The sequence below is a fragment of the Triturus cristatus genome, chromosome 9 (genome assembly GCF_964204655.1).
Source record: "Triturus cristatus chromosome 9, aTriCri1.1, whole genome shotgun sequence".
NCBI lineage: Eukaryota > Metazoa > Chordata > Amphibia > Caudata > Salamandridae > Triturus > Triturus cristatus.
In genome coordinates this window covers 460,699,758-460,720,217 of record NC_140592.1, presented here as the reverse complement: position 1 = coordinate 460,720,217, position 20,460 = coordinate 460,699,758, and the positions used below count along the sequence as shown (strand labels likewise).

General features: G+C 45.4%; 2 protein-coding genes across 6 annotated transcripts in view; both read left to right on the top strand.

The window, feature by feature from the left end:
* The window catches only part of LOC146798143 (G protein-coupled receptor 4-like), a 287,428-nt gene that overhangs the window by 79,258 nt on the left and 187,710 nt on the right, over nucleotides 1–20,460 (top strand). The window lies entirely within an intron of this gene.
* The window catches only part of LOC146798144 (G protein-coupled receptor 4-like), a 238,217-nt gene that overhangs the window by 79,254 nt on the left and 138,503 nt on the right, over nucleotides 1–20,460 (top strand). The window lies entirely within an intron of this gene.

The following is a 20,460-nucleotide window of genomic DNA, read 5'->3' as shown; positions in this document are numbered from 1 at the left end:
CCCCAGATTGTTGAATAACACTAAGTGAGCATCTGTTTGAAAAGACTGACTATGAGTAATGCATTTTGGTATTAAGCATGTACCCGGTGACCTTTACAGTGTACTCATATGAATAATATTAAAGTTGTTTGCAAGACAAAGGGCAGAAAGAACTGTGGTGGGATGAGAGGCCGTGTGCTCCCTCCCCGCATGTGTTTAAAGGGCAGAAAGCAGTTGGTAAATGCAAAATTGCAGTAAAGTAATACTTTTCAAGGTAGATAACAATTCCACGTGTAAGAGACGGTTGTGAGGTGTGTGCAGATTTACAGCACAACCTTCGGTCTTGTTTATTACATTAATAGCCTTGATCTGTGACCAATCAATGTATCCATACCTACCTGGGATACACTATTTTATGCAAGGCATTCTCTTGGGAATAGCAAAAACCCAAAACAAGCATTGATAAAACCAATAGCTCCCTCTTATGCAAGCGCTGTTGACTGTGCCAGTATGTTTTAGCAATGTTGTACACCATTATGGCTGTTGCTCAGCATAGCTAAACATTAGTGGGGTAAAGGAGTGTCAGAAAGTGGAGTGCTATGGAGTGGCGTACAGTGGAGTTGAGTGACGTGGAGAGGAGTGAAGTGGGGTGTCATGGAGTAGCGTACAGTGTTGTGGAAGTTGTAGAGTTGACTGGCGTAAAGTGGAGTACAGTGTCATAGGTGAGTGGAGTAGCATAGTGTTGTGGAGTGGTGTAGAGGGTGTTGCGTAGAGTGGAGCAGAGTGTTGTAGAGTGGTCTGGAGAGGAGTAGATTGTCATTGAGTGGTGCAGTGTATCGTAGAATAGAGTGGAGTAAAGTGGCATAGAGGGAGTTGCATAGAGCATCGTAGAGTGGAGTAGTGTTGTAGAATGCCATGGAGTGGAGTAGAGTGCTGTAGAGTGGCATAGAGGAACTAGTTACTGACCTTTGGCAACAATATATCTGTAAGAGACATAGATTAGTTATGGATTCCTCACCTTAGAATTACCCCCGGGCGTCAGACTGGATCCGCAGAATTTTTTCTTCAGCAGTACCCCTGCGCGACGGTAGGTGGCGTTGGTCAACTCCGCGCTCGTCGTTGGCGTCGTGGTCGCCAGAATGACGTTGCGGTATCTACTAACTACTTACCCTAGAAGTCAGTTCACAGAACGGGAAGGATGGGTGGGGCGGTTAGGAATCCATAACTAATCTATGTCTCTTACAGATATGTCATTACCAAAGGTAAGTAACTTGTTCATCTGAAAGGGACAATTAGATATGGATTCCTCACTTTAGAATAGATACCCAAGCAATACCAACCCCGGAGGTGGGTCTGCGAACTAAGTTCACACCAGAAAGTCCTGGAGAACTGAATGGCCAAAGAAGCCGTCTCGCCTGACTTGGCTGTCCAAGCAGTAGTGTTTTGATAAACGTGTGCAATGAAGCCCACATAACTGCCTGGCAGATGTCATGAAGGGATACTCCACGTCCCAAAGCAGTAGTGGCTGCCGTCGCCCAGGTGGAATGGGCACGCAAACCCACTGGAGGTTCCTATTTCGCTAAGGAATAGCAGATTTTGATGCAAAGAAAGACCCATCGAGAGATGGTCCATTTTTGCACAGCCTGGCTTTTCTTGGCGCCCACATAGCCAACAAAGAGCTGGTCATCAACCCAGAATTGTTTTGTGCGATCCAGATAGAATGAAAGCACATGTTTTGGATCCATACGGTGGAGCCTCTCCTCCTCTTTAGAAGGGTGCGGGGTGGGAAGAAGGTGGGCAAAGTAATGGTCTGTTCTATGTGGAAAGAGGTAACCACTCTATGAAGGAAAGAAGGCCTAGTGCAAAGGACACCTTTGTCCGGATAAACAGCCAGGAAAGGAGGTTTTGAAGAAAGAGCCTGAAGCTCACTCACACTGCGAGCAGAGGTGATGGCGACCAGAAAGGCAGTTTAAGTTCAGAAGTCTGAGAGGACAGTTATTTAGTGGCTCGGAAGAAGCGCACATAAGATAGGTCAGAACCAGGTTCAAGTCCCACTGGGGCATTACAAAAGGAATTGAAGGATACAAGTGAGTAATGCCCTTAAGGAAGTGAGTTACAATAGGGGACTTGAAAAAAGAAGGCTGGTCAGGAATCCAAAGAAAGTCCGAAATGGCCGAAAGGTAGCCTTTTACAGTTCCCAGAGCAGAGCCCTGCTGGGGCAAAGAAAGAATGAAGAGGATAACCTCTGAAAGGGGGGCAGAAAGGGGATCCACAGCCTTTCCTGAACACCATGCCACAAACTTGTTCGATCTACAGGCGTATACCGTTTTGGTGGAGGGACGCCTGGCTGCCAAGATAACATTACAGACTTCGGGAGGAAGGTCGAAAGCTGTCAGCTGTTGCCGCTAAATCTCCATGCAAGGAAGTGGAGGCTGGAAAGGTTCGGGTGGAGAACCGTCCCCTGCTGCTGCGACAGAGGATCCTCCCGAAGGGGCAGTCTGATCGGAGGATTGATGGCCATGTGCAAGAGCTCAGGATACCAGACTCTTTGTGCCCACCACTGTGAACTCTGGCTGTGGAAGGGAGAGGGACCTGCCGTTGACCCATTCCTGGTTCGTTAGCCACCACTGCAATTGCTGTGCAGCGCCCTTCGAGATCTGGACGCATTCGGAAAGATTCCACTGATGCTGTGCCCACTGGAACTTCAGGTCCCACTGCAGAGCCCGCATATGCCACCTGGCATAGTCCACCAGCAGGATGCAGGAGACCATGAGGCCCAGTAGCTTCAGGGTCATTCTGACCGAAATCCGGGATACAGGCTGAAAGATCGGAATCATAGTCCAAATATCCCGGACTCGCTAATCTGGAGGATGAGCCCGAAACTGCGCTGTGTCCAGAACCGCTCCAATGAAAAGGAGCTTCTGAGAGGAAATCGGGTGGGGCAGGAACTTGCTCGATTGCTCCCTTGGCCAAGAGAGCCGTAACTTCCTGTTGGAGAAGGGCCAAGGGATCCTCTGACATGATGGAATTGAGGTGGCATGGATGGAGGGGTAGTCTTGGAGGGGAGGGAGTTGCCCCTTTTGGACTATCTGCAAACCCACCTGTCCAACGTGAGGTTGAGCCAGTGGGGGAGGTGACGGCGAATCCTGCCGCCCAATGGTGAATGGTGGCCCTGAAAGGTTGGACTAGGAGGGATTGGAGGCTGCTGCAGAGGGGGTGCTGGTGGACTGGCCCGCCCGCTGGCCCCCAGACCCCCAACGGTGGGTCCCACATCCCAACAGAGGCTGGACAGCTTGTGCAGGCCTGTGGTTCTGGACGCAACGTAGCGGGGCACCCCTGCCGTAGCCATGAAAGAAGCGAAAAGCAGACTGCCCGGGGGAGAGGTGGAAACGAGGCCCAAGGACCTGGCCGTAGCGCTCAAGCGCTCAAGCACGTGGTCTGCCTTGTCGCCAAACAAGCGATGGCCATCAAAGGGCATGTCCTAAGGTGTAGCTTGGACAGCACCCGAAAAGCCAGTAGACCTCAGCCAGGCTTAACGTCGTAGGGCTACTGACGTTGAAATCGTCCTGTCTAGCGAGTCGGCAGTGTACAGCCCACACTTTATGGCAAATTTCGCTGCGGGTCTCCCTCCGGCCACTGCATGGGAGAGCACGGCCTGGGCCTCCTCCAGGCACTGTGGCAGCATCTGCATGACCATGTCCCACACAGAATGGGAATAACGACCCAAGAGACATGCGGTGTTCACTGACCTGAGTCCGAAGCTGGGAGAAGAAAACATTTTCTTCCCAAGATGATCCAGCTTTTTGGATTCCCTATCAGGTGGTGTGGTAGGGAATGCGCCCTTGGAAGACGCGGCTTGGACCACCAAGCTCTCAGGGGTAGGGTCGGCTGGGCGGTGGCATCAGGCAATCATCCTATCAGCCGCTGATGGTTGAAGCACCTCTGTCAGGAGGTTAGTAATAACTGCCACTGTAGAAAGCTCGAGGTTTAAGGCCACGTCTGCCCTACGCAACACCACTGCGTATGATGCACACTCCTCCGTAGCCACGGTAGGGGGAGAAAGCATGCAGAGGTCTGGAGAAGTGTCCCGACCACTGGCCTCACCCAACTCCTCTCTCCAGTCTGGTTCGTCCAGCTGGTCTGCTAGAGGCTCCACAGACCCCTCCCAGCCCTCCTCACCCTCCTCTGGTAGCCACTCAGGGTGATAGGGAACACCAGGGGAGAACAGGGTTACAAAAGTACCGGTCGGCGCCGGTCCGAACGTCTGATGACGTCAGTCTGGCTCTGTGTCTACATTGACTGGGATGCCAAGGTCGACGTTGATTGGGGACACAACTGGCATCGAAGGGGACGGAGGTGTCGCCAATGGATTCGGTGCCAGAAGAGGTGTCACGAGGTCGACCAGCACCGATCAGGATTCAGGCCTGGATCCCTGTGGGCCCTGCGGTGCCCGAGCCGAAGTCCCCGGCATCGAAGGCCTAAAGCTCCCAGCTGAGTCTGTGGGGTCCGAAGGCGCACCGGTGGAGTCAGACTGCCCAAAAATAGAATGGAGGACTTCGTAAAAACTACGAAATTGGGCAGGGGTTGCTCCGGCTCCCTGGAAGGGCAAGGCGCTTGGAGTCGAACCAACCGGCTCCGCGTAACGACAAAAAGACGTAGACAAAAAGTCACAAACAGAGACAAAAAGTGACTCGAGGTACCGCTCTCTCCTGGCATGGAAAAAGAAAGAACTTATGTCAGCGTGCAGGGGCGTGTCTAAGTAGATGCCAGGATTTTATTCCTGTGACCACGATTTCAACGACAAGTGCAGAGTCGACCGACGCCACCTACCGACGCACAGGGGTACTGCTGAAGAAAATATTCTCCGGATCCAGTCTGACGCCTGGGGGTAATTCTAAGGTGAGGAATCAATAACGAATTGTCTCTTTCAGATTGGAGTATCAGTGGCAGTGGAGCAGAGTTTAATGGAGTAGGCTAGAGTTAAGTGGCATAAAGTACAGTGGTGCAGAATAGATTGGCGTAGAGTGCATTTGTTTTGAGCAAAGTGGTATAGAGTGCAGTGTCGTGGAGTTGAGTGGTGCAGTGGCATGGTGTGAAGTCATGCAGAGTATGGTGCCGGGTCGTAGAGTGGTGAAGGGTGCAGTGACCTAGAGAGCAGTGATGTAGTGTGTAATGGTGTAGAGTGAAGTAGTGTAGAGTGAAGTAGTGTCCAGTGGGGTCGAGTGTAATAGCATAGAGTAGAATGTTGTAGAGCAAAGTTGCGTAAAGTGCAGTGGTGCAGATTAGATTGTCATAGAGTGCAGTGGTGTAGAGAGCATTGGTGTAGAGTACAGTGGCATAAGGTGAAGCAGTGTAGAATAGAGTGGTGTAGAGTGCAGTGAAGTGGCAAAGAGCGGAAGAGAGTGGTGCAGTGACAGAGTAGATTGTTTCAGAGTAGAGTGAAGTGACGAACAGTGCAATAGTATAAAGTACAGGGTCATAGAGTGCAGTGGTGCAGAGTAGATTTGAGTGGATTGGTGTACAGTATAGTGGCATGGAGTGTAGCGCTGCATAGTAGAGTGGCGTAGAGTTCAGTGAGTAGAATAACATGGTGGAGTGGAGTGGTGCAGAGTAGCGTGAAGTGACATAGAGTGAAGAGGTGCAGTGTAGAATGCTTTTGGTGTAGAGTGGTACAGTGGAGTGCAGTGGCAGAGTGCAGTCATGCACAGTAGAGTCAGAGTGCAGTAGAGTGGTGCAAAGAACAATGACAGAGTACAGTGGTGCAGAGTAGAGTAGAGTGGAGCTATAGAGCGCAATGGTGTAGAGTGATGTAGCGTGCAGTGGTGTAGAGTGCAGCGGCAAAGAGAATGTTGTAGAGTATTGTGATGTAAAGTGCAGCGGTGCAAAGTAGTTGGCGTAGGTACAGTGGCATAGGGTGCATTCGTTTTGAGTAAAATGGTGTAGAATGAATTGGCATAGAGTGCAGTAGGGTAGAGTGGCACAGCGTAGAGTGCATTGGCATAGTGGAGTGATGCAGAGTGGCATAGAGCACAGTGGCGCAGGGTATATTGTTTCGGAGTGGCGCAGGGTAGAGTGCAGTGGCGTAGAGTACAGTGGAGAAGAGTGGCGCAGCATTGATTGCAGTGGCGTGAAGTTGATCTAAGTGAAGTAAAGTGGCATAAAATGCAGTGGTATGCAGTGGCATAGAGTAGATTGTTTCAGAATAGAGTTAAGGGATGTAGAGTGGAGTAGTACAGAGTAGTGTCGTAGAGTGCATTGGCATAGAGTGCAGTATTGCGGAGTGGTGCAGAGTGGAATGGCCTAGACCGGAGTGGTGTAGAGTGCACTGGCATAGAGTAGAGTGGTGTAGAGTGCAGTGGTGCACTGTAGATTAGAGTGGCAGAGTGCATTGGCTTAGAGTGATGCAGGGTAGAGTGCAGTGGCACAGAGTAGAGTGACGCAGAGTAGTATGTGGCTCAAAGTAGAGGGGCGCACAGTGCAGTTGCGCAGTGTGCAGTGGTGTAGAGTATAGTGACGTACTGTGCAGTGGTGCATAGTAGATTTGCATAGATTGGTGTGGTGTGGAGTGGCGCAGAGTGGACTAGAGTGGCGTAGACTGCAGTGGCATAGAGTAGATTGTTTTAGAGTAGAGTGAAGTGGCGTAAAGTGCAGTGGTGCAGAGTATTGGCCTAGAGTGGATTGCATAGAGTGCAGAGGCATGGAGTGGAAAGATGCAGAGTAGAGTTGCATAAAGTAGAGTGACAGAGTGCAGTGTTGCAGATTATACTGTCAGAGTGCAGTGGCGTAGAGTGCACAGCACAGAGCAGTGGTGTAGCATGCAGTGACAGAGGACAATGGTGTAGAGTGCAGTAAAGTAGAGTGCAATGGTGCAGAGTAGATTAGAGTGGGGTAGAGGGGATTGGCAAAGAGTGCTCTGGCGTACAGTTAAGTGGTACAGAGTAGAGTGCATTGATATAGAGTGCAGTGGCATTGAGTGTAGTGTTGCAGAGTAGGGTGGCATTGAGTAAAGTGGTGAGAATTGGTGTAGAGTGCAGTGGAGCACACTGGAGTAGTGTGGGGTAGAGTGCATTTGCAAAGAGTAGTGTGGAGGGGTACACTGCCAACCGCAACTCTTAGTTTAGACGTACCAAGAAAAACATAGACAGAAACTTGTGAAATTTCACAGTATGTAATGTCTACTGAAAGTGAATACATGGCAAGTTTTGGTCTGCTGTTTTGGAAATATGTTTTTGGCCAAAACAACCATCTCTTCTTCAATGTAACAGGGTAACAAATAGCCAGGACCATTGGGTATATGTACCAGAATTCACTAACGTTAATGACATAAGAACGGGAGATTATGAGGCAAGGACAGCAAATTGTGCTGTGCACTCCATGGCATTAGCTTGTTATTTTGACTTTTTGAGGCACTTTAAAAAATATATATATATTTTTTTACGAGTTTTATATAGTGCGAACTTGACCCGGTGTCAGGTATCAGAACGCTTTACACAGCACCAGTTGCGTTGCATGAGGACACATTCATTTTTGTTAGGCACATTGATTAAAATAAAAGGTTGCAATGCTATAAAAACGCTTAGTTTTCTAATTAAAACAAGCATTTGAAATGCAATAGGTCTCGCATTTTGAGTTAGAGCTATTGGCATTGTAAATGGCAATCTCTTTTACGTATGTGTTACGGAGTGTATGAATGTGGTGTGTACTGGAATTATCTGAGGGACTGGATTAGTTAGTTATGTAATTGTGTGCCATGGAGTTGTGTTATGGAATTATATGGCATGGTGTGATGTAGAATTATGTGGATATTAATTATATGGTATTGCACGTTTTGGAATTATGTGGAGGAGATTGTGTGTTCTGGAGTGTAATTATAAGGAATGGTATTTTGTGTTGTGGAGTGGTATGTAGTGGAGTTTAATTATGTGGTGTGCAGTTTAATGTTGTGGCAGGATGTGGACTTGTGTGGAGTGTACTGGATGTATTTGTTGTGTAATTGTATTGAGCTGTATTATGTGGTTTGCTGAATTATGTGGTGTGGATAGGAAATGTGTGGAGTTGAATTGTGTGGTACGGAAATGTGTGGATAGCTTTGCGTTTAGAGGAGTGCACGTATGTGGTGTGGATTGGAATTATGTGGGTCGGATTGGAATTGTTTGTTGTGTAATTGCGTGGCATGGAATGTGTGGTGTTCAGTGGAGTAATGTGTAATGGAATTATGTGGCATGGCATGCAGTGGTATTATGTGGATAGTATTTATATGGATTATGTAGTAATTATATGGAGTGGGATTGTGTGTTATGGAGTAATTATGTGGCATCGAGTGTACTGGTATTATGTGTTGTGTAATTGTGTGTTATGAAGTGTAACATTCCATTCTGCTTGATTTTGGAAGGGTGAAGCAAGGATAAGAGGCCAGACAAAACAACCACAACCCTTGAAACTGGCAAGGAAAGCAAGAAACTATATATGTCAGTGCCACTGTAAATATATCACAAGTTTACTGCTTGAGCTAAACATAAAAGTAAATAGAGTTCCAAAAGTACCCAAAACCGAGAATACATGCAGGGGCCTGGTAGGCAAGTTTAGCGGTCACTGCCATCACGTACATGAACATTACAGGATGTCCTTTATGACGTAACAGTTTTCGGAGTGTAGTGCTTTAAGGTGACAGAGGATGGTGTGTTTTTGGGGCCCTGAAGCCTGAAATTGACATTTGGTGACTCCAACCCAGATGTAGTTTAATTATGATCTAATGTAAAACATACATGTAAATACTTTAATACATATTAAATGGTTTATACCATGGACAGATATTTCCCGGTGCGATGCGGGTCATGAAAATCTATTTTGACGGTGGCTTTAACATTTACATTTAGTTTCATTATAAGTATACAAAATGAGTATGGCCTCAAGCCTTACTGCAACTGTAAATAAAATATAAACCCCAAGGCTCACTATAGCTTTAAAAAGTATACATCACTTTAAATACACTTGGATTTCATACCTTTATATGATCTGTAATGAGTTGCTATACCTAGCATACTTATTTGAATGCCTGCATGCCACGGTATTTTGGCTATGATTTTTAACATGTAAAAGCATATGAAAACGCACAGGTGGAAAGAATCTAATGTGAACAGACTGTGCATAGATTATGATAGCCAACAGAGGCTGGGTGACGGCCAAGATGTTTTGAAGTGTGCAGCAATGCCCCACAACATGACATTTAACAGTTTGTGTTAGTTTATTGGGTGTGACACGCAGTGAAAGGGGATGTTTATTACAGCCCCAAATTACAGGCCCTGTAGGCCTGTGGCCGGGCTCGGCTCCTGTGTATTTGGGCAACCTGGGGACACTGGCCGGAGGAAGTGGACGGGTCTAGCCCACCTGCAAAGCAAGACAGGCCCAGCCTGATGAAAGGCGTCCCCCGGGGCTGGCGGCGGGGGGCTTCAAAGGAGGTCAAAAGCACACGGGTAAAGGGGTAACAGGTAGAAAATGGGCCTGGGCCGCCTATAAAAGCAGACCGCCACCCTGGCCAGGCACACAAGTTCAGCAGTCTGAGCAGGACAGGTGATCCAGAAGCTCCTGTCTGTGGAGTCATTGGCAGGTCACCCGGAGCACTGAAGGATGCAGCAGCCGGCTGGCCGGGATGATGGACGCTTCTACACTGGAGGTAACTGGTTTCATTTCAACGGATGTATCATTTCCTTTTAATTTTTATTTGTTAATATTGCATTTTGTCGTGTATCATTTTTAAGATATTGGTCATCAGCATTTTTGGGATAAAAAAAAGTCAATTGTTTATTAAGGTCACAGCCTGTAGATGGTCAGCTTGTTTTAAGGTAACCGTCATGCCGGACTAGTTCATTTATACCAAACAACCTCTCACTCTTTGTACAGCGTTGTGAGTCTGTTTACATGTTTTTGCCAAACTCCCGCCAGCTTTATTAGAGTTATTCACGATACCAAATATGTTTGAACCATGTGTTACTAAAGCCCCCAAACTTTAGAAATAATCTCCTTTGGGTGGACAGGATCAAGTGCTGCGGAGCTAGCGTCCTGGTGAGGGTCAAATCCAGTTGCCAGTCTCCTGCGCCAATTAAAAAAAAATTGTTTTACCCCATGCCACCTCTCTACTGAATGTTATAGTGGTCTAGTTTTGATTGTCGGGTCTGTGGTTGGGAATAATGCGTGGGTTACATTTTTAGCAACACTTCTTATTAGCGAGTACTGTTAAATAGAGTTATAGCAACACCAGTTATTTACAATGTGTAGAAACGGCATCAGTGCAGCATGAAGCGCTATATAAAACAAGTTGCCTTTTTACCAGTGCTTGAGGCCCATGCCAGCAAGCAAATACCTGAAGAACAGCACAAAAATAAATGTGGCCGCGAAAGTTTAAAGCAACCGTGCTAATTAGACAAGGAATGTCAGGAATGCAGCTGGCATCGGGCCGCGCTGCTGCTCGCTCCCGAGCTCCCTAGGCCAGGGGAGTTAACGTTTAAAGAGACGGCGGGACATGCACCAGCCTTTGGCCAATTGCTGGATTTCAATTTTTGAAAGCCACACGCAAAGGCCAATAGAATTTGACAAGCAGACGCACGAGCTTTCAGAAAGCTTTGTGAATGTATGCAGTGATTACAAGAGGCCCTCTCCAAGAACAGCGCATGCTCGCTGCGCTAGACGAGACCTAACGAAAACGATTCTGCAGATGCTGTTCAAAAGGTAATCCACTGGCAAGCAACTGTTTTCTTGTATGGAATGTACTTAGGACCGTATTCCTACATTACAACTTAGAATATTTAAAATATTTTCAAATATTTACGCTAATTCTCAAGAGAAAGCAAGTCTGCACCTAGACACGGCTTGTATCAAATCAGCATATATATTTTTTTCCTAATAATCACATTTATGCTTTAAAACTTGCAATCGGTTTCACGTTTAGGCCCCGTTCACACTTCAGGCACTCTCAAAAGGGCCTCTCTTCATTAACAGCCATGCAGAACTGATTTACACAATACTTATGTATTATGCTAGTATTTCACTAGGAATCGGTGCAAGATTAAGGATATCCCACTATAGAGAAGTAAACTGCCTGGGTTATTCTAAACTCGCAGTTCATTGGGAAATTACTGCACCTTTTAAAAAGGCTCCGGGATATACGCATGCGTTTTTTGCAATATTGAAAGAAAACCTTTCGCAACAAACAGAGAATTATTCTTTGTGTCCTCTCTAAATTAAATTAAAGCACCTCTCCTTGGCACATCATTAGGTCAAGCGTACCAGATAGTGCAAGAGGTCTGGTTGCAAAAGACATGTTGTGGGCTTTCCAACAATATACAGCAGCTTGCAGTCAGTTCATTGCTTACCATTGGTTGGCTCTACCGTCACTCCTAGTTACTTTCTTTCTAGTCAATGGCTTTCCTTGTTTCAGCCTGTCCATCTTGTGTTTGTACCCCATAGACCAGACCCTCTTTACCATCTCTTTGATTTGCTTGCTTCTATGCTTCCTCTGCTTGCTTTTATGGACCAACTTTGTTTGTTTTTGTTTAGGCGCTCCATGAGAGTGTATTTGCTTCCAGCTGGCTCCCTTGTGTGCTTCTCCCAACCCTGCTGCTCCTGGTTGCTCCCTCTCGACCCCACCCCACCACTGCTGCCACTCAATCCACCATCTTGTACCTGCTGCCTGCAACCAAAAACCTTCCTTACTCAATTTTCGTCATGCCCGCCTAGCAGCTGCAGTTTGCTGATGAGCTGAAAGACCTTACAATTGGCAACAAACTACAAAGTAGTCATCGCTTGTACAGAAGGGTATTACTTTGTTCCCTATCGCAAAGACCACATCCACACACAATTGTGTAATTCACAGTGGAAGTGGGCTGACTGATTACCTCATGTTCTGTACCTTAGTGGGTAGAAGAAGTAAGTGAATGACACAATAACACATCAGTGGGTGAAGAGAGCTGATTGAAAGCCCCTATAAGCAAATATCTCATACATACAATTTTAGTACAAGCAAAAGGTCTTGGCTAATGGCACTCCAGTGGAGTGGAGTGGAGTGGAGTGGAGTGGAGTGGAGTGGAGTGGAGTGGAGTGGAGTGGAGTGGAGTGGAGTGGAGTGGAGTGGAGTGGAGTGGAGTGGAGTGGAGTGGAGTGGAGTGGAGTGGAGTGGAGTGGAGTGGAGTGGAGTGGAGTGGAGTGGAGTGTGGTACTTGAAACCGATGTATCGAGAAAGTGGTTGAATGGATGCAGATGTAATGTGGCAGAGATATAGATTATGAGGTATAAATGGTAGTTTTTGGTACTAGGTGTAAATAGTGTAAGTAGTGTTAAAGTTATAAGTGTTCAAATACTTAGTTACATATTGTGCTGTGGTATACCATGGTACATGCAAACGTGAAGGCACTATGTGATTGCCTAAAGATGGTCTTTAAAAGATGTAAATGCAGCCATGATACTTTCAGAACACTTTCGCTGCTTTCTGGCTTAGGGCCTTAAATATAGGTAAGTAGTAGGTTTTATTGTTATTCCCTACCTATTACCACCTTCCTTATCAAAGTGATACTAGGTAGAGAAATTAACTTATATGTTTCTATAAATTTTCACAGCACTTTATGGATGACCGCAGTTTCAAACATTTTTTTTTAATGAGAGCAGCAATTTGTCAGTATTAGTGTGGTACTCTGTAGAGTTTTTTTTATAAAGAATTATTATTATTCATTTTTTTTTTTTTTTTTTTTTTTTTACTATTCATTTTTTTTATTCATTTTGCAGCTTGCATCAAGAAAACAAACAACCGCCCAATCAAGGGCAACCATCCACATTGAGTTTTAGCCAATACAAGCCATTTGCAAAGATAAAACAACAATTAGCATTGCATATATAATCAGCTATAAAGAATTAAATATGTTAAAAATTGAAAATATACACAGACTTATGCTATATTTGTAAAATGTATTGTAGTAAAGTGTATTTTTTTTAAACATTTTAAAAGTTTTATTTGAAGCACTGCAGTACTTCCATGGCATTATTTAAGTGGTAATAAGTAGAGTAAAAATATCAAATCTAATACTTAGGCTATGTTCAGCATTACACCCTTAAATATAACTAAGTGTACTGAAAACAACATGGTTGCCTTTAATTTTTGAAATGCACTCATTAGCCAATCACATAATGCCAGGTCATTGCATTGTACAACAGTAATTTTGTGAAATGCTGCATAATGCCACAAATGGTTGTGCAAGTACTGCAACATCAGAGATCACTAAGTTTAAATACCTTATAAAACTTAAACAATGCGTACCTATAGTGCCCAAAAGGATGATGTGGTCCCCATAATGTATAATCCTGTCCCATTTTATGAAAATCCATTCAGCTGTTTTCGCAGTACGTGCGGTACAAGAGTCTATGAAGAATGCATAGGTGGAAAACGTGTTTTGGGACCCCCCCCTTTATCTTTGCACCCCCATTGACCAATCATCGCAAAACTTTCCATCCTCTGCCAATGTAGACAAAGCTATGTAACTGCAAAGTTTTGTGGAGATTCATCGAACCGGAGCAAAGTAATTAGCGAGCAAAATTCTGAGTAATTCCTAATCCTGGGAATCCCAACTGTAACTACAGAGGTAATATAAAACACTGAAAAGCACACATAATATAGTCCATACACATTTTATTCCTATAGTAACTAAGAGGAGACAAGGATTTGTTATCTTCTAAAAGTTGCACATTTTTTTTAGTTCACACAATACTGAAATGCAGTCGACCCATGTTTCGTCCTTCAAGAGTCAGGAATTATACAAGGCCAGAGAAGGAGTTAAGCGCTGCCAGGGATCCTAAAGCAGTGTTTCCCAAATGTTTTAGAACCACGACCCACTTTTTAGAACAACACATTTTTGTGACCCACCTGTAGTGTCCTCCCCAGCCTGGGACCATGCCACATATGGAGCTCCGGTTAGCATGTCTTTATTCTTCAGCATGCAACCGTTAACTGAACACACTGCCACAAACTTTATTAACCCCACCCAGCCACACCCAACAGATTACGTAATACTTGCAAGGAGTCCGCAGAGGACCACTAGAGGTCTCATATATGCAAACACAGGAAGCAATGTCTCCACCTTTGTTAAATAAAAAGTACGAACAAATATACACAGATATAAACGTTATAATTCCTCAGAAAAGGCAGGCTGAGGTGGCCTTGCAGGGAGCGTGTAACTGCATTGGGGGGGGGGGGGGGGGGGAGTGTTGTCGGTATCTCTGGAGGTACATCTTTCACCCCGATGCAGCCACAAAGCCCCCCCGTGACTGTGGTTGGGGTCTGCAAGTGCAACTCAGTAATCTGGTCTTTCAGGGTACATCTCATGGCTCGAGGTAATCAGAGTTGCAGTTCAAACACTTGCTTTCTGATTCTGTGTTGCATTCTTTCCAGCATGTATGGAACTCAAAGTTAGAGCAAACAATGGAGACAACTTATTTTTTTCCTGGATTTTAGGTGCATCACCTTGATGGCTATACACCCAATACTGTAACATGACCACAAATGGGCTATAGCCCTGATCCTGCCAGACCTCTTAGTTACATTTGGCACATTCTACCACTCCGGGCTCACGTCCAATACCTGATCCTGGGCATAACTCTTAGTTACATTTGGCACAGTCTACCACTCCGGGCTCACGTCCAATACCTGATCCTGGGCATAACTGGCTAAGCACTGAAATGGATTGCGGATTTCTTCACCAACCAGAGCCGCTCTTCACACTGGCCCTCACACCTCTCATAGAGTTCCCTCAAAGATCCACGCTCTCGTCCTCTCCTTCAACGCATACCTGTCAACCTTGGGATCCCTTATCTCATCCATTATCCTCTTTAGACAACTATGCAGACAGCACCCTAGTGTTGCTAATATTAATGAATCAAAGGAACTGCTCAACTACCATCACTACTACTACCCGACAGCAGATGAGTCCAGGATCGGCCTTAACCTATCTAGACTGGGTGTGCAGATGCCCTCCGGCCTGGCCTTTATTCTCCAGGTTGAGTGCCTATTGAAATCTCATCCCTCTGCTTGGGAAGTATGTAATATACGCCTTCTCACAATAGGCCACGGATTGCTGGCCCTGCACGCATACCGTCTGCTCCACATAATCGCATTACAGTCCCCAAGGCAAAACCAAAATTGGAGCACCCTTCCAATTGTCATCTTTAATTGTCGGTGTGTTGGGAAAAGCGGGTACAGGCGGGTAGACCAAAGGAGAAAAGAGTTAAGAGAGCCAGGAGAAGAAAAACCAACGAATTGTAGACACAGTTGCCAGCACCCTTCAGAAAGAGTGGTTAACTCACCATTTCTTAGAGCCAGGTGAAGAGGGATTCTGTGCAGACAGCTCCTGTGCCTTTATGCACATCAGAGCCCTGGGCATGGGCCTAGTTTGCCCATGCTAAAGGCCGGCCTGGGACACAGCATTCCACAGAACAGGACTAGCATTCCTCCAAACAGAACACACTCCCCCCACAGATCACATCCTGCCGCAGGACTGATACTCTCAACAACCCTCCTTCTGCAAAATCCTCACAGTATGGGGGTCCTTCTTACTAGCAACTTCTATTTTCTGGAACTTCCTGCCTGCTCCTACTCAGCCAATTTGTAACCGAACAACCTCTGCTCGCAGTACCTGCGCAGACTTTCTGCTGCAGTGCACCTGTGCCTACCACTGCCTGCATGCAGGAGCACTCAAAGACAGAGGCACGCCCACTGCAACTCCGCCTGCACCGAGTGGCACCTGTGGGCCGCAGAATGCGCACTCCCGACACCTCCCCAGTTGTGCTTCTTGGAGTAATGTAATGTGATGTAATGTAGGGAAAATGTTCTAGGTTGTAATGGAAGGGGGCTTTAGAATGTAAGCAGTTCAGTTGTAACAGGCTCCTGAAGGCTACGTGCGATTTTGCTGCTTGAGACCAATAAATAGATTAAGGCTACTCTGGAGTTGGTGTATTATATACATTGTGGGCTATTACAATGGCGACAAGTTAAAGAACATCATGCCGAGTGTAGCATTTGTAAGGATTGGCAGCACTCGCCGGCAAGTAGGGATCGCTCTGATCGGAGCTGGCGTTGCCATGAAGAATCACCACATCTAAAGTGAGTTGCATCTGAAAATCTATGCAGTGCAGCCTGTAGTGAGCTGCGGCTGGGAAATCCTTGTGGGGAAGAGCCATTGTAAAGCACGTGCATGGTCGTTGAATAATTGTACATGTTGGGCCGCCATTTTAGAAGCAGGCATATATGCTGAGCCTAAAAAGTGTGGGAAACACGTTATTTAGGGAAAACGGACAGTTATCTGACACAACTGCATACAAACAGTGATTTCTTTGTGGCAATATCTGCAACTGTGCATATTCAGTAGAGAATGGTGTTTAAGACCTGTAAAATGCTGAAATAACGCGAGATCTCAGCCAGATCTTGGCGGCCAACTTAGTCAGGCAAAGTTTGTGACTTCAATAGACGATTAGTGGGACATCATTTCAAAGGCAGGCAAAATATTTTTCTTCATCATAAAAAGCAAATTCTCATTGCCAAATCTCAATGTTGATGTAAAATAAATAACAGTAATGCCTAGTGAGGAGACAAGTAGTGAAACAATAAACAACGATACAGAAACATATAATGATGATGAAAATGGGGGAAGTGTCCCAAGTATAATTTTTCAAAGGCCATAACCATTTGATATATTCGAACAGAACATTACACAAAGATGGGAAAAATGGAGAAAAAGAATCCGACATTTTTTTAAATTTTTTTTTAAGCCATGTGCAAAAAATATTCTGACGAACAAGCAAGAGATGTACTGCTTAATTTGGTGGGAGATGAAGTAGAGGATATAATAATAATATTCCCGAACAAGAATGAAGTACATATAAAGGACTCATAAAGTGCTAAAATTAGAAATTTGATCCTCCTGAGAAATCGGGATTTTGAAAGCTATCATTTCAACACAGCCTTTCAAAGCGAGGAGGAAACAAAGGATGAATATGTAACAAGATTAAGAAAGTTAGTGACTGTCTGTGAATTTGAAAAATTCAACAATGAGGAAGCGCTAAGGTTAAGAATGATAAAGGATGCATTTCAGTGAGGTTTAGGAAAAAATTGTTGAACAAAACATATGATTTGCAAGACATTTTATGCATGGCAATGACAGAAATGCAAGTGCAGAAGCGTGCTACGGATATGGAGGAAGGCAGAGTGAAAACTATAGAACAAGTACGACAAATGTCTAAAAAAGTAAACCGAGAAAAAGTTGATCCACAAAATAAAAAAAAGAGGCTATGCTACAGATATGGTATGCAATTTCCGCACTTAAGAACCTGTCCAGCACTAGGACAGCAATGCAGAGTGTGGAAAGCCCAATCGCTTTGAAAGTGTGTGCAGATTCAAGAAAGATAAAAAAAGAAATTTGGAACAAAAAATTAAGTTGGAACAAACAAAATCTATCAGGTGTTAAAAAAAAAACGAAAAAAAACCTGGAGGCAATACATTTGACAGACAAATGGAATGTGAAGAAGGGCTGTTTGATGTGTGAAGATCATGAGGTCAAACTAATTAACATACTAAGGAGGGAAAATATAAAGAAAACAACATCTGTAAATATAATGATTGCCCTCAGAAAGTTCCATTTGTTCTTGATAGTGGAGCAACATGCAACATTATGTGTATCAATGAGTACCAGAAAATGAAAGAACAACCAGTGGTGGCCAGTGAGTTTTGAGAGTGGTGAGGCGTAATAGTTGGGGTTGACTACTATGTCGCAAGTAAGGTGAGCAAACCCAGTGGATGAAAGAGGGGTTTGAGAGGGTTCTCCCCCTAGAAATATTTTTTTAAAGAGTGGCAAATGGTCAATTTTGAACAAAATTTGACACAAAAAGGCTTTTATAAAGAAAATGTAAATATGTAGTTTTGAAGTATTTCACCTCATTAAATCAGCCCCTTATCTTGAATTTAATATGTTCCATGTTCCAGTCTGACAATGGGCAGCAAATGATTCAGTCAGTCCCAGAGCGTGTTACTCCTCACCCCCCAATATTGTTTTCTAGGTGTACAGCCCAGAACTAAAGGTGCTAAACACAGCCGCAGGTCCATTAATCTGACCTTAGTGCTTTTTAAGAGGCAGATAGGGATGTCTTAGAAGGCCAGTATAGCACCAAAAGTGGGTCGCTGGCTACATGAACTCATGAAATGGGCTAAGGCTAGTACTATTTGGTACTCATATATTTTGAAACTGGAGGCTAAGAGTGATAAAAGACAACCCTGAATAGGGGACTGTCATTAGATGTGATTGTTGTACACTGTATTCTTGGAGATCCAATTACTTGTTGGCATCGAGTCCCAGGTGCACCCGTGAACGTGACTTTTTCATGTAGACTTATTACATTGTTTTCTCCTGTTCTGTGGTTTTTCTACAGCAAAGGTGGGCGTATGACTTATGCCCACAGAGTAGTCCACGCCAGCATGTGTGACTCCAGCACCGTCAATACTGTAAGGTCATGGGCACGTTTTTGATGGTTATTGTGCTTCAGATTTATATAACTCTAATAAAGCGATTTAAAAACAAATTATGCTAGGGACAGCCTCGCAGCAACATCACGATAAACCGGTACTATGCTGTGTCTCTGTCATGGCCTCATTGTGATACTGGTTCTGTGCCAATGCATGCAGACAGAACACCATATGAGAAGTGGCAGTCTTGGGCCGTGGCACGGCGTTGGTCTTTTGCCGTGTCTAAGATCCCGAGGCCTGGAAGTAAAGACAAGATGCTGGCCCTCTGCCCAACATGCCAAGGCCAACTGAAGGGGCTCATCAATGTAAGGTTAGACTAGGGTTGGCTCAGGAGCCATACAGCTTGCTGACAGCTCCCTTTACCGTGTCTAAGATGCCATGGTGTGGTAGGCAGGACATGATAGTAGCCATGTGCCTCATCTAACATTCCAAGGTTAGCAGCCTGGCACACTTTCGCTGTAGCCTTTCTGTTCCCAGACAAGCCCCTTCGTTAATTGCCCAACAAAGGCCTGTTTGCTCCCTACCCTAGATGTTTGCACAGGGTTGACCCCCGGGTCACGTGAATGCAAAGGATGGTGTTGAGGACTTTTCAAAAACCATGGCCTTTCTGACTGAGATGCTGACACACGCTCATGGATGGACCCATCATTGTACACTGGTTGCCGGGACAAGTGCAGGCGAGTAGAGCGAATGCTGTGAATTGGAAGTGGGGCCCGTACTCGGGCACACGCTTAGAATAACGGCCCAACATTATGGCGTGTGGCCGGGATGTGGAGCCAAGCAGCAAGAAGGGGACAGAGGAGTCTCCTCATTCATAAAATGGAGATGGGATCCTATCTGAAAACATGGAGGCAGGACAGATACCATTCTCAAAATGTAGAACATTCAGAACCTTCCTGTCAAAATAGAGAGATGCGTGAGGCAGGGGAGAGGACCCCTCTTCCAAAATATGGAGGTGAAGTGCCCTCATTTCACAATTTGTATATTGAGTAACTCCTGTGTTCAAACATGGGGACATCTGGGGGAGTCATTCTCTCAAAACAACACCACCACAGAGACACGAATATGCAAATCGATGCAGTGGTGGTTGGCATCTACTGAACGTGGTGGGCAAGTGGGTGGGGCAATTTTTTTTAATTAACACAATAACCGCATTGTGACAGACAATGCCCCCCTCACTTCGATCTCTTCTGCTGGGCCTGCAGTGCAGGCCCCAGCAAACTCCCTCAACCAATCCTGGCCCGCTCAGTTGTTGTTAACCAGCATGTGAGCAGTCCTGATTAGTGGGAGCGGCCTCCCTTGGCGCTCCCCAGCTCACTGGAGACTTGCTCTTAACCTAGCTGTCTTAAGACAGCTGGGTTCAGAGGTTTAAAGTGTGCATGTCTGGCTGGCCGTCGCAAGACAGCTGGCCAAAGAGACATGAGCATTTAAGCAGTCCGAAGGGAGCCTTCTGCCCACCACTCCTCCCTGCTGGCTGTCACTCAGCAGGCCCCGCCCCATCCAGACGCATGGTTCAGGATGGAACTATGAAAAATAAAATGGTCATTAATTACCTTTTTTACTTCTCTGGGGCTTTGGGGGGCACCTAAGTAGGGCGATGCTCCTCCACTCCATTTGAGGAGCCGTCACTGAGAACAACCCTCTTTAAGTCCGTCCAATGTCATTGTTTTTCAGTGGGGAGCAAAGCGCACTGTTTCTTGCTTGGGAAAAGTTTAAGAGATGCTAAAATATGGAGATAAAATCAGTAAAGAAGAGATACGTGTATTAAAGGGTGAAGGTTCCTGGACTATGTTTATTGAGCAATGCCACTGCTCAAGTCATGGGTTTGTTAGCAATTATGTGTAATGTGACAGATCATCCGGTATTAAGAAAATACCCAGAATTGTTCAACGGAATGGGTAAACTAAAAGACTGAATGATTGCGCTTCATA